At 42.1% G+C, this 14,171-nt stretch overlaps 1 long non-coding RNA gene across 1 annotated transcript in view; it reads right to left on the reverse strand.

The window, feature by feature from the left end:
• Nucleotides 1-234: 234 nt before the first annotated feature.
• The window catches only part of LOC117803352, a 78,303-nt gene continuing 64,366 nt past the window's right edge, over nt 235-14,171 (reverse strand). Inside the window, exon 4 of the long non-coding RNA XR_004627116.1 lies at nt 235-340. This is a non-coding gene — a long non-coding RNA (uncharacterized LOC117803352). The remainder of the gene's footprint in view (nt 341-14,171) is intronic.

Here is a 14,171-nt window from a genome sequence, read left to right on the forward strand (position 1 = left end):
GAGCCATACAAAGCAGCATGGGCCCAAAGAAATAGGCCTGCGGAAATTAGGCCAGACAGGGCTCAAAGAAATTAAGGGAGACGATGCTGCCTTCTCTCTGCTCTCGGGGGCATCATTTCTTTTCTCACAATCTCAGACCCAAGCAAAGTTAGGCAGTGGCCTGTAGCACAGAGGGGTACTGAAAGTCTCCAAAGTTGGTTCTCCAACCTGCCTCTTACGTTTGCATTCTTTTGTCTAGAGTGGCATTCCACTGGCAGAAGTTTGTTCCAGAGACTGCAATCCATTCCCGTACTATTTCATTCGTTCATCCGGTGCTTATTCGTGCCACTAAGTGCAGGAACTGGGGAAAGAAAAGCGAGGAAGACCAGAGCTTTTTGTCTAATATGAAGACAAAAATAGGGAGATGGTTAAAACTCTGTATATTTGAGAAGTGTGATGATAGCAGCTTTACATACGGGGCTGCCGGAGAAGTAGGAGGTGATCCCAGAGAAAGGGATTTCATAGAAAAGCACGAGTGGAGGAATGATGAAGTCGTGTCCCTCACAGAGGACAAGGAAAATGAGAAAAGACGATGTTGAGTACAGATATCTCTGACGGGGGAATGCTTTAAGCTGGCTAGTGGTTATGAACAAGTAAAACAGGGTAGCCTTTCAGGTTCACAAGGTAACACCATCCAAACGCTGGACAGAATCTGTCCCACAAGCTAAGACTTGATAGAGAAGTGAGTGAGAATAGATAGACTGGGAGCCTGGATCCCTGGGGGTAGTGGTGAGAGGGGAGGTGGCTAAAGAGAGCTCTTGGCTCTTGGAGGAAAAACTTAGCGCACTAGGGCCAGAGCTTGAGGTGTCCTGAGACAGGCACTGAAAGAGGACGTCAGAAACCACCAGGCAAGCTATTTGGTAATTTGGGGTAAAGTGGTCTTGTGCAGTGAGGTACCAGAAAGAAAATATCTCTTAAATCTGGATTAATGTGGTTTATTTGATTTAAATGGGCAAAGCATGTGTTTGGCTTCGGGGCTAGAAGACTGTTGAATTCTTGAATTCTAACCATTCTTGCCACTGCACTGTAACCCCAAGCAGCATACGCTCTTTGTTCTACTCAGAGTATCTCTGCACCATTTTCTTTGTCCTTTAAGGCTTCAACAAGTGTCCCCTATTAACCCGATGGCTCAGACTGTCGAGTCTGCTCCAAGTTCCCATAGCAATTAGTACCTCTCTCTCGTTAGATGAGCACCCACCACCCCGGATTGGCCCTATTTACTTTTTGCTCTCCGTCTTCAGTAGGCTGAGCTTTCTGAGGGCAGAGATTGCCTTCCATCTCTATATCCACAGGACTTACCCAGACTAGAACACAGTAGATGCTTATATATTTCTGTGGTTCTGTGGATGGATAAATGGATGGATGAATTGAGCAAATGGATAAATGGCCCAAATCAGTAAGAATTTGCATTCTCCTTAGGAGTACAGACCTCAGGGAGTAAATGCTCAAAAAATGTTGAACATATTTTAATGCTGTGACGAGCCATGGATAAAAAGCAGGTGCCTTGGGCCAAATCAAACTTAGTTGCAATTTGGTATGCTTTATTTTCCTGTTCAGATGAGCACTGTAATTTTAGGTCAAGGTTTGCTTAGTAGGCAGGTTTCAAAGATGTGGCAGGAGGAGCAATCTAATCGAAAAAGCTCAAACCAGGAGCCAAGAGGTCTAGCCTTTCTTCCTGAGACCCCACCAACTTCCTGATTATGTAACCCAGATGAGCTTCTTATCTTCATATGCTTCCAGTCTCCCAGCCTCTAGTCTTTCCTCTTTGCACCCCACCCACCACTCAGTTATCTTTCCTGAAAACAAATTAATCATCTTGTTTTTTAGTTTAAAACCCCCTTCGCCTCCAGAGCAAAGTCCTAGCCCGTCAGCAGGCAAGCAAGGTCTTCTTAGTATCTGTCAAGGTTGATGGTCCTTTATCATGTCTCTTCTATCCAGTGACTCCATGGATCCCATTCCTCTAACCAAACTCTTCCGTGCCTCTGTGTTTTTGCCACACACTGTTCCCGATGTCAGCAATGACCTTCTATACTCATTTCACCTGGTGCACACCTGCTTGTTCATCTTTCAAGACTCAGCCAACAGAGCCCAACGGTTGCTTCCTCAGCAAGGCTTCTTCTGACTCCTTCAGACAATGTGAGCACCTCCTCCACTCTGCTCCAACAGCATTTTCTATCCTTTATCTTAGACCACTTGTAAGTCTGATAGAAACTGTTTGCTTACTTATCCATCTCAGATGCAAAATTCTGAGTTCTTATAGGTCGGGGCCATCTTTCCTATATCCTTAGTCACTAGCACTTAAGAGGTTCCCCAGTATATGCTGGTTGAAAAAAAATCAGGGGCGCCTGGGTGACACAGCGGTTAAGCGTCTGCCTTCGGCTCAGGGCGTGATCCCAGCGTTGTGGGATTGAGCCCCACATCAGGCTCCTCTGCTAGGAGCCTGCTTCTTCCTCTCCCACTCCCCCTGCTTGTGTTCCCTCTCTCGCTGGCTGTCTCTATCTCTGTTGAATAAATAAAATCTTTAAAAAAAAAAAAAGAAAAGAAAAAAAATCAAAGGAGCTATATCGAATATTACATGTACTGTCTTCCTTACTGTGGCTGTTTTCACTTCTCGTCCATCTCTGCATGAAACATAATAATAAAGGTTGGTTTATTGAGCATGGATCAGGCAGCAGGCACTTTTCTATACCTTTTACATATGGCAACTTCATTTCACCCTTACCTCAGCCCTGCAGAGCAGGCATTATTCTTACTTTATTACTCTTACTTTACAGATAAAGAAATTGAGGCCCAAAGAAGTTAAATATATTTCCCAAGTCATAGTTATTAGATGGTAGAGCTAGGATTCAAATGAAGACTCCAACTTCTAAGCCCATGGCCTTTCCACAACATCGCCTACTTCCTCAAAGGCCTGCACCTTGTAGGTTCTCACTTGGTTGTTTAATTGCTCTGAATTGCATTGAACAGGACTGCAAGAGTCAGGCTCACTTGGATTTCCAGCTGGGGACTGGCTATCTCCACAGCCCATCCATGAAACCCTAGACAGCCACATCTAAATGCTGGCGCGGATGAAGACAAAGCCCAGATCCTTTTCCTGGCAGGAAGCTGTGTCTTCTAGCACATGGAACCAGTGCTGCATTTCCTGGGATCAGATGGAGCCCTCAGCACAGAGGTCCTCCCATGGGTTTGTCCCCAGTGTCCAGCCCAGAAACTGTCTGCTCCCTGGCTCCCTGGAGAATGAGAATTGGCTTCTGGAATGTTTTTCTGGTCACTGAGCCCTCAAGGTGAAAGGTCCCTTGGATGGAAACCAACAGGCCAAGTTTACCCAACCCAGCAAGGCGTCAGGCAGCCCGAGGCACATTCCACTAGATCCCACAGGACAGCTGGGGCTTCTTCTCCTCAGCATGATACCTGCCCTGGAAGAATGGAGGTCTTCCTGCCCCACTGCACAGCTGACATAAAGCAGAAATCCCACTGCAGAGCACCCTTCAGGCTAGAGACTGCACAGAGCCCTCAGAAATATTCTCTTCTCCCTCTGCTTTCCACTGTTGCTGCTAAGACTTCAGTTTATGGGAAGAAGAGAGGCTCACAAAACACTATCAGCTCCTGTCCTAAAAATGTCCCATAGGAAGAGCCAGAAGGGAGAAGAATATTTACATGCTTGCAAATACCTATTACATGCCAGCCATTTTACATACATCATCTCATTTAACCATTACTACAATTATTTTTCCCACTTTAAAGATGTGCAAACTGAAAATGATCTAACCACAACAGCAGCATATCTCCTTTCTTTGATAAAAGGGGTCTCGTGAAACCTTGGACCTTGGGCCTGAGAATCAGCGACCGGAGCTCAGCATGAGGGTGAGGTGTAAGGTAGCCACACAGGTAATGTCCTTGCATTAGTCACGTCTGTTCATTGTCTGAGACTCTGTAATATCTTGCCCTGTTTATCCCTGCTGGAATCAAGATTTCTATCTGGGTCCCAAACCCAGCTGTCCAGTACTAGAAAAAGGAAGCAGTTTGAGTTTTACAAGAAGAGCCTTGAACTAGGAGTTTGAATACATTTGCTTGAGTCCCAGCTCTACTATTTAACATACATGAGATCTTGCCTTGGTTTTCTCATCTGCGAAGCGGGGATAATAACAATTGATTTCCTATTTTGGGCTTGTGATGATTAAGTGAAATATTGCATGTAGGGTGTGGGGAAGGCCCATAAAGAACTGGCCTATTCAAAAATGAGCCATGTTCTTGTACATTGCCCCTTCTATGGAGTTCCGTCATGACTGGGCAGCACCCCATTCTTTAGAATAATTTTCTACGACCCTCTTCTTCCACAAGCTAAATGAAGAGCAGTTTCGTTTGAAGGAAGGAACATAGACTAGGAATTAGATTACTTGGGTTTGAGTCCTGATTTTATAAACTATTGGCTGTGAGACAATTAAGTCACTGACCCTCAATTTCCTCATCTGTTGAGTGGGGATAATATTAGTAATCTTCTAGGGGTCCATAAAGTCTATATGAGTGCATCAATGCTTTAAAAATTCAAACATGCTATACAAAGGCAAGTTATTCACCCAACAAAGTTTTTTGACCATCTGCTATGGACAAGGCATGTTCCAAGTGATGACAATCCAAAGACAATAAGACACGATATCCTTTAAGTTCACAGTCTGAGGAGGAGATGGAAGTATACACAGGTAATTACAACACAGTGTGGTAAGTGCCATGACAGGGAGGCATAGAAGAGGGGCACGTATTAGTTACCTATTGTTGCAAAACAAATTACCCCAACACTAAGTAGCTTAAAACAGCAAGCATTTATTATCTCACATATATTCTAGGAGTCAGGAATCTGGGAATGACTTAGCTGGGCAGTTCATGGCGTCAAGTTGTTGGCCAAGGCCGTAGTCTCTAAAGACTTGACTAGGGCTGGAGAATCCACTTCCAAGCTCACTCATGTGGCTCTTAGCAGGAGGCTTCAGTTCCTTGCCATGTGAACCTCTCCATAGGTCTGCTCAAGATATGACTTTCTCCAAGGGAAGTCATCCAAGAGAAAGAACATGTGTGAGAAAGCACCCAAGAGTATAACCTAATCTTAGACGTGCCATGCTATCAGTTCTGACATTTTCTGTTGGTCACAAAGACCACCATGGTACAATGCAGAAGGGAAACACACCAGGGTGTAACTTGCAGGAGGTGGGGACCATTGGGAGCCATTTTGGATGCTTGCTGACACAGGTACTAAACACATTAGGCGAGAGGAGCCAGGAAAATTGTCTAGAGCTTCAGCTCAGGCGTATTTTTACTGCTTCTTGTAGTTTCTGCTGAATGTTGGACTAGCAAGAGAAAACTTCCTTTTGTATCCAGATTATTCTGCTTTTAGGTGGAAATGACATTGTACAAAATATAGAGCAAACATAGAACTATCAAGAAGTGGTACTGACTCACCAAAATAAAAAGCTTCTGAACAGCGAAGGAAACAATAAACAAAATTAAAAGGCAACCTACTGAATGGAAGAAGATATTTGCAAATGTTGTATCCAATCAAGGGTTAGTATCCAAAATATATAAAGAACTGATACACCTCAACACCTCAAAAAACAAATAACCCAACTAAAAAAATGTGCAGAAGACATGAATAGACATTTTTTCCAAAGAAGATATCCAGATGGTCAATAGAATCATGAAAAGATGCCCAACATCACTCATCATCAGGGAGATGCAAATCAAAACTACAACAAGATATCACATCACACCTGTCAAAATGACTAAAGCATACAACACAAGAAAACAACAGGTGTTGGTGAGGATATGGAGAAAAAGAAACCCTTGTGCACTGTAGCTGGGAATGCAAACTGGTATAGCCACTGTGGAAGACAGTATGGAGTTTCTTCAAGAAGTTGAAAATAGAACAACCCTATGATTCAGTAATTGTGCTACTGGGTATTTACCCCCAAAATATAAAAACACTAATTCAAAGGGATACATGCACCCCTATGTTTATTGCAGCATTATTTGCCCAATCATGAAAGCAGCTTAACTGTCCAATGATAAATGAATGGATAAAGAAGTAGTATATACATATTTATATTTAAATATATATATTTATATATGTAGATATAAAACAGAATATTATTCAATCATAAAAAAGATGGAAATCCTGCCATTTGCAACAACATGGATGGAGCTAGAGAGTATAATGCTAAGCAAAATAAGTCAGTCAGAGAAAGACAAACACCATATCTCACTCATATATGGAATTTAGGAAACAAAACAAACAAGCAAAGGATAAAAAAATAGAGAGAGACACAAACCAAGAAACACTCTTAACTATAGAGAACAAACTGATGGTTACGAAAAGGGAGGTGGGTGGGGGGATGGGTGAAATAGGTGATGGGGATTAAAGAGTACAATTATTATGATGTGCACTGGGTAATATATAGAACTGTCGAATCACTATATCATATACTTGAAACTAATATAACATTACATGTTAACTATACCGGAATTAAAACAAAAACTTAATAATAATAAAAAAGAAGTGGTAATGACTTTGCTGGTGGGAGTATCTTCCAGCTCCGACTCCAGGGCAACTTCACCCTGGTGAAGTCAGTTCCCCAAAGGCCCTAGTATGGCCCTTAAGTTCATAGTCTTCCCAGAGCTGACCCATAATAACTAGTACCCATTCCTATTACAGTGCAACTCACATTGTACCACAATTCTGTGTTTACGTGTCTCACATCCCTTTAAACTGCCCTAAGCAGGTAGCTCAATTTTTAACTTCTTAAGGGACCTCCGCACTGTTTTCCAAAGTGGCTGTGCCAACTTGCATTATCACCAACAGTGTAAGAGGGGTCCCCTTTCTTCGCATCCTCTCCAATATTTGTTGTTTCCTGCCTTGTCAATTTTTGCTATTCTAACTGGCATAAGGTGGTATCTCAATGTGGTTTTGATTTGAATTTCCCTGATGGCTCATGATTTTGAACATTTTTTCATGTGTCTGTTAGCCATTTGTATGTCTTCATTGGAAAAGTGTCTGTTCATATCTTCTGCCCATTTTTTGATTTGATTATTTGTTTCTTGTGTATTGAGTTTGAGAAGTTCTTTGTAGATTTTGGATACTAATCTTTTATCTGTAGTGTCATTTGCAAATACAATCACCTCTTTGCAGGGAGGAGAGTGTGGTTGCATACGGCAGGCCCTCACCAATAGCAGAGCTTTTACCTGATTGTGTTGGAAGAGCCTGCTTTCTACCATCTCCTGACTTCCCTGTAAGCTCCTGAGAACTCTATAATGTCCCAGCACCTAGCACAGGGCCTGGAACACAGTAGGCTATCTATAAATATTTTCTGGATAAATGCATGAGTGGGTGAATAAATGAAGTGGTGGTGATGACTGCTACATTAATGAAACCCTCTAATGTCATTGGCATTATTAAATTAACTAGTAATTTCTTTTGCTTGTTGGGTGAATTGGCCTTCCCCAGGTAGCATCTCCTTCAGACCCTTCTCATCCCAGGGCTTTCTGCCCACTGAACCAGTATGGAGCATTTAAAATCAGAGTGGACAGAGCTGTAGACACATGGGCAAACCTTAACTTGGCTTATTCCAGACTGCCTGCCAAGTTATCACCCTTCTGTTCAGACTCAGTTACCACACTCTTTATTGCAAGATATTTTCATAACACGAGGCAGTGCCTTTGCCTCCAGCTTTATTTACTCTGGTTACATATATGATCTGCTTGCTTTCAGACACCATCACCCATCTCTGGCAGTTGGGGAGGGGTTTATGATTTCATTTCAGCAGTAGAGTCTCTCCTGGATCCCATGCTTAAATGGGAACTCTCTGGGAAGCTTCCTACAGCAGCTGCTTCCACACAGGGAAACAGGGTAACAGGAACCCTCTTACTGATCTTCATCAATGCTTGGATAGGACCTTTACTTGTTTAACTTTTCTCTATTTTCTGCCTTACTAGTTGGAAGGAATATAATGGCAGTGGTAAAGAGAATGGGTTTTGCAATTAGAGTTGGATTTTCATCCTAGTTCTGCCTCTATTAGCTATACATCTTGGGCGAATTACTTCTTTGAGCCTTGACTTTCTCACTTGTAAACTAGAACTACTAATATGCTCTCCCTCGTAGGGTTGTGAGGATTGAGGTAATGCTGTGAAGAGTTTAGAATAAACCTTGCAAATAATATATGCCCTCAACCAATGTTAGCTATCATAATTCACTATTATTTAGTGTATCCACTGCTCACACTGAGGATGGAGTGGGTAGTGAGAGGCTGTAGGTAAGTTTTGGTCATTGTCATTGACATTTTGATGTAAGGAGAAAGAAATTCAGCTTTACTGAATGCTGACCTGAAAGCTTTACTTACCTGAATCCATTCAATGTTTAGAAGGACAACAACCTAACAGATAAAGCTCAGGGGATTAAGGAATTTGCTTGACATCAAACAGCCAGGGTGGGGAGCATGTCTTCCTGACACACGTTCTTTCCCTGTTCCCCACAGAATGCTCTGGGGCCCATGGGGCACACGGCCCCCTTTTGTTTGGTCCTTCTCATTGATGAATATCCATGCATTTACCTTGACATCCTTCTTCATGCTTAGAACTAGAATTGCTGTGTATATTTAGTTCTTACTTCTCTCCCACTTCCTTAACTGGCCCCAAGATGTTCTGTGAGTCCTGCTCCAACTTCTCTTTTCCACTCAGCTCACGTCAGTCTGGTTTCCTGGCAAACTCTTTTCTGTTTCTCTGGGTCTATAACCCTCATCTGTTCTGTACCCAACCATTTCATTTTCACAGCCTCAGCTTACCCTGTGCCTGGGATTGTCTGTGCTAGTATCAGCAGGATTGGTATCAGTAGCCCAGACCAGGCTGGCTCAGTGACACACAAGGGGTGAGGTGGGAAGGGTGGGAGGGATAGTGGGAGGTGTGGGGGTGCAGAAGGTGACTGGGCTAGGGGTGGGGAGGCCAGGAGGGGATCAGGGGGCTGATAGTCAGGAAAATGGCTGCCCTCTCAGCTGAGGACAGACAGTGTGCCTGGGGATGCTGCTGTGGCAACTGAGAAGTTAGGAGTACTCTGCCAGCTCTCCTGGCAGATCTCAGGGGAACCAAAGATTTCAAGGTCTTGAACTTGGAGGAGTCAGGGTAAGGCAGTCTGAATGCTACGTTTTAAGCTGATACCCTATCAGGAGGAGTTCAGTTCCAAAAGGATCCAAAAATGGAGTGGGATTAGGGATTTATGGACAGGCCTGGTTTCAGACAGTCTATTTGTAATAATAAACCATCAGATGGTCCCAGAAATTCCATTATATTGGCACCCAGATTGGACGTCCCAGGCTGCCTCTCCTACTCAGAAGTTGTACCAAAAATTCTTTGGCAGACACTGGCTTCTAACTTTTAGTTCTGAAAATGCAGCCACCATACCTAACCCATATTCCATAATCTAAAATATTTGGAGGAATGGTTGTAGGCTATCGTTGGCTTCCATTTTTTTCTGACTTCCTATAATAAATCTTTTTGCCTAGCATGTTTTTTTTCAAATTAAAAAAGTGTTAACTATACAAGTGCAAACTATAAGTAAATAAATATATTCTTTGCAAAAAAATTTAAATGAGTAGCAAGTGAAAAGTAAAAATCTTGCTCACAGCCCCTACTTAACCCCACTTCCTTCTGTAAATTATCCTATTTAGTCAGTGCCGTCAGTTTCTGCTCTAAGTTGTTCTATGCACTTGGGAAGATGCAGTAGCATCCCGAATTAGGGGCTGGTGGACAGGAAGAGCTGACTGCCCTGGCTGGAGTAGCATTTTATCACTGATGTTCTTCGTTTCCATTGTTCATGGTGATAATAAGAAGCAGATTAAGTAGATTTTATTGTCATTTATTATTGCTTTCAAGTTATTCCTTAAAATTATTGTTTTAAATTATCCTCAGTTGCTATATCCTCTTACTGCCTGCACTCAGGACAGACAGCTCCCCCTGCTTTGCCCTATGGTGCTATGCCTCTGTGTACATGTGCAATATGTACACTCATGTATTTTTTTAATGGGATAATCTATATACATTGTTCAGCAATTTGCTTTTTCTCCCTCACCTTCCTTTAGCAATATGTCCCTGGGATCTTTCCTTGATAGCACATAGAGTTAGTATAATTCTACCACCTTTTTATTAATGGCTACGTAATATTCCATAGTATGGCTGTACCATTCTCCCATTTATAGATATTAGGTCCTCCAATATTGTGCCACATCAAACACCACAGCATCATTTATTTCCAGTGGCATGAAATTGGAAGTAATCTACTGTCTAATGTTCTTAGATAACATCTTACATCTCTATATATGATACATGACAGTAATACTCATTTATCAAATGTTTAGTCTGTACAAAGATCTGTCCTAAGCACTTTGCATGTAGTAACTCACTCAATTCTCAGAACGACCCTATGAAATAGGGAGTACATATTATCATCCCCATTTCACTGGAGAGGCACTAAGGTAATTTTACCCAAAACCCACTCTCATAACTAATAAATGGCCAAGCTGGGATTTGAAAATAGCACTCTGACTCCAGGATCTGCACTACTGTCCCCATGGTGCTGGACAAGCCTCCCGTGCATTTGTATAAGCTCTTCTCCAGGTTAGATATCTGGAAAAGAAAAATTTTGATACATACTTCCAAGTTGCCCTGTTAAAATGGCAGTACGAAATGATACTCCCATGGAGTCTGAGAGGGACATTTTCCCTAAAACCTTGCTAGTGCTGGATTTCATCGAGTTTACTCACTTTTGACAACCTGGAGGGTAAAAAGAAAATGTCTTGAATTTGCTTCCTCATTGGAAAACTAGTTTGGCTAGCATGGTACATAATTCTAGGTCAAAATTATTTTCTTTCAAAGTTTGAAGTGATTGCTTCATTGCTGTCCAGCATTCAGAGTGACCTTTCAGAAGTCTGACAGCCAATTCATTTTCGTTCCTTGTAGGTAACCTGTTTTTCTTCTCTGAATACTTTTAGAGTTTTTTCTTTGTCCTTTTGGCTCTGAAACATCCCAATATTTGTCTAACTATGCATCTTTGAAAATGTTCCTTGCCTGCCGCTTAGGAGGCCCTATAAAGTTTTGAAGCTTCCTTTGGGTTGGGGAAGTTTCCTTTTATTATTTCTCTGTGGATCTCTTCCCCACCAATTCTCAGTTCTTTTCTGGCATTTCTTTTGAATGAAACGAGGCACTTCTGAATTGATCCTTTGTGTCTCTATTATTCTGCTCAGGTTGTCATAACCAAATACCATATACTAGGTGGCTTACACAACAGAAATTTATTTTCTCACAGTTTTGGAGGCTAAGATCAAGGTGCTAGCCAATTCAGGTTCCAGTAAGGGCTCTCTTCCTGGCTTGCAGGCAACTGCCTTCTAGCCATGTCCTTGTTGTGTCCTCCACATGGCACAGAGACACCTGTGGTGTCTCTTTCTCTTTGTATAAGGGCACCAGCCCTATTGAATTATTGAATTGACCTCATTTAGCCTTTATCACTTCCTCACAGGGCCTACCTCCAGATACACTCCGATCGAGTTTAGGGCTTCAATATATGAATTTGAGGGGAACACAATTCAGTCCCTAGGAGTCTCTCAATTTTTCTCTCAAATTTTCCATTCCTGATCATTTCTGTATGTTCAGGGACATCTCCTCACACTTAGCTACTGGATAACATCTCCAGTTTTTGCCATATCCATTTTATCATTCATGCCATCTACTGTTTTTTTAATTTTACTATCATAATTTTTAATTCTCTGTTTGTTTGTTCCTTTTTCATAGCAGCCTGCTACAACATCCTCACGGATCTTTTAAAGGATGATGCTATTTAGAATTTTTTAAATGTTCTTCTCTGGGATCAGTTTTCAATTTGTTTATATAAATACTTTTTAAAGATTTTATTTATTTATTTGACAGATTTTATTTATTTATTTGACAGATTTTATTTATTTATTTGACAGAGAGAGAGACAGCCAGCGAGAGAGGGAGCACAAGCAGGGGGAGTGGGAGAGGAAGAAGCAGGCTTCCAGCAGAGGAGCCTGATGTGGGGCTCGATCCCATAACGCCAGGATCACGCCCTGAGCCGAAGGCAGACGCTTAACAACTGAGCCACCCAGGCACCCCGTTTATATATTTTTTAAAAATCTTATTTATTTATCTGAGAGAGAGAGATAGCACGAGAGAGAATGAAAGAGAGAGAGCACAAGCAGAGTAGAGGGGCAGAGGGAGTGGGAGAAACAGACTCTTGGCTCAGTAGGGAAGCCTGATATGGGACTTGATCCCAGGACCCTGAGATCATGACCTGAGAGGAAGGCAGACGCTTAACTGACTGAGCCACCCAGGCGCCCCTCAGTTTATCTTAATCCTTTTCTTTAGAGCTGTTTGAATTTCTTCAACTATCAGGTGATCCTTGGTTTTTCATCATATGTATGTTTGAAGAATGGATTAATTAGCAGGTATTTTGTTTAAGTTTTCACTTCAGTTTTGAGCTGTCCGTTTCCCCTCTAGTCTCCTTTGGTGAATGGAGGGTTACTAGGGACTCTGTGGGTAGGTCATTTTGACTGCAGACTTCCCAGTAAGGTGCTTGGAGCAGACAGAGAGGCAGGCTTGGGGACCACCCTCCTCCCCTCTTGGTCCTTTGCTCATCCCCAGATAAGCTCATCCTCCCAAAATAAGGAGGCCTTTACTTCAATGAAGCCACAGTTGACAGGCTGGACAGAAACGGCTTTGCCATTTTCCTCTGCGTCTGTGGAAGCTGGATAGGGTTACTTCCAGCCCTGCTTTTCTCACAGACCCTTACACACCAGCAGGCACCCTCCCCAGATAGGGGACTTCCCTTCTTAGAGTGAAGCTTTGTGTTTTATCCCACCCTCCTGACCCCTACCCCCTACCTATAGCTCCCTGAAGTGGAGGGAAGAGGAGAGAGGTCTGCTGTTCACAGGGCAGATGGCAGTTTAAAGATGAATAACCCTGATGAGTGCTTCCCAACCCCTCTTTCTATTTGCTTCCTCTGAGCTAGGAAATTCTCTGCCCCTAACTTCAAAGAAATTGACCTTAAGAGTGTTTTGGAGTATGTTAATACTCATCCTGAGTTGTTTATCAGTGTGATCCTAACTGCTTTCTATCCACATTTTTATCATAATTTCTGCCTCCTCTCTTGTTTGCTGGTGCTGGTAGAGACTTAATGATTTTAGAAGCTATCTTCTCTGTCCTTTAAGGGATTTATGGTGGTAGGGCTGGTCTATGTTCATGCTTAGTTCTCCATTTTGATTTGAGTCCTCCCGTTCCATGTGATCTCTCCTCTTGATAATGAAATTGCTGCCAACAAATTGTGCTGTTGGAATACAGCTGTTTGTTCATTAAAATAATTTCATTTAATAAAAAGCGCCAGACACTTATGTGTAGTATTGCTTTGAAGCCTCACAACAATCCTGTGACATAGGCATCAGAATCCACATTTGGTTGACGAGGGAGCTGAAATTCAGGAAGGTTAACTGAATTAATTGAGGGGAGGCAGCTAATAAGAAATAGACCTAAATCTGACTCCAAGCTCACTTTATCCTGCTACATACTATTTAAATGTCTCTGCTATATTCGTTTTCTCTAGTTGTCAGTATGTTTTTCTTTACTTCCCCCATTAATCTATACATGCCTTGAGAGTGAGGGTCCTGGCTATAGTTCATTATTTCTATTGAGAGACGCCTGACTTCCTGTTTTACAAGCAGCAGTTTAAATTTTGTAAACCAACTCAATAAACAGCATACTGCACCTGTACATTATAGGGGCAGAAATGCTTTATTTGAGGTCTTTAAATGTTTTCTTATGTCCACAGAATTAAAGACTTGGTGGCAAGTTGAAATTAAAACTAGAGGAAAGGTCAAAGTTCAGCTCTCGTTGGAGGTGTTATGGCAACTCTCTGAGTAATAAGTCTGCATAAACAGAAGAGAGCACAATGGGAAATACCCATTGATCTCTAGTACTAGCTTTAGCTAATCGTTTTTCTATTTCTTCAATAGAGCAGTATGTTGAGATGATGAGAATTATATTCTTTCATGTATTACATTACAGTCACTGTCATATCATTCTCTGGAAGTCTG

This window comes from Ailuropoda melanoleuca, chromosome 8 (assembly GCF_002007445.2).
Source record: "Ailuropoda melanoleuca isolate Jingjing chromosome 8, ASM200744v2, whole genome shotgun sequence".
Lineage (NCBI taxonomy): Eukaryota > Metazoa > Chordata > Mammalia > Carnivora > Ursidae > Ailuropoda > Ailuropoda melanoleuca.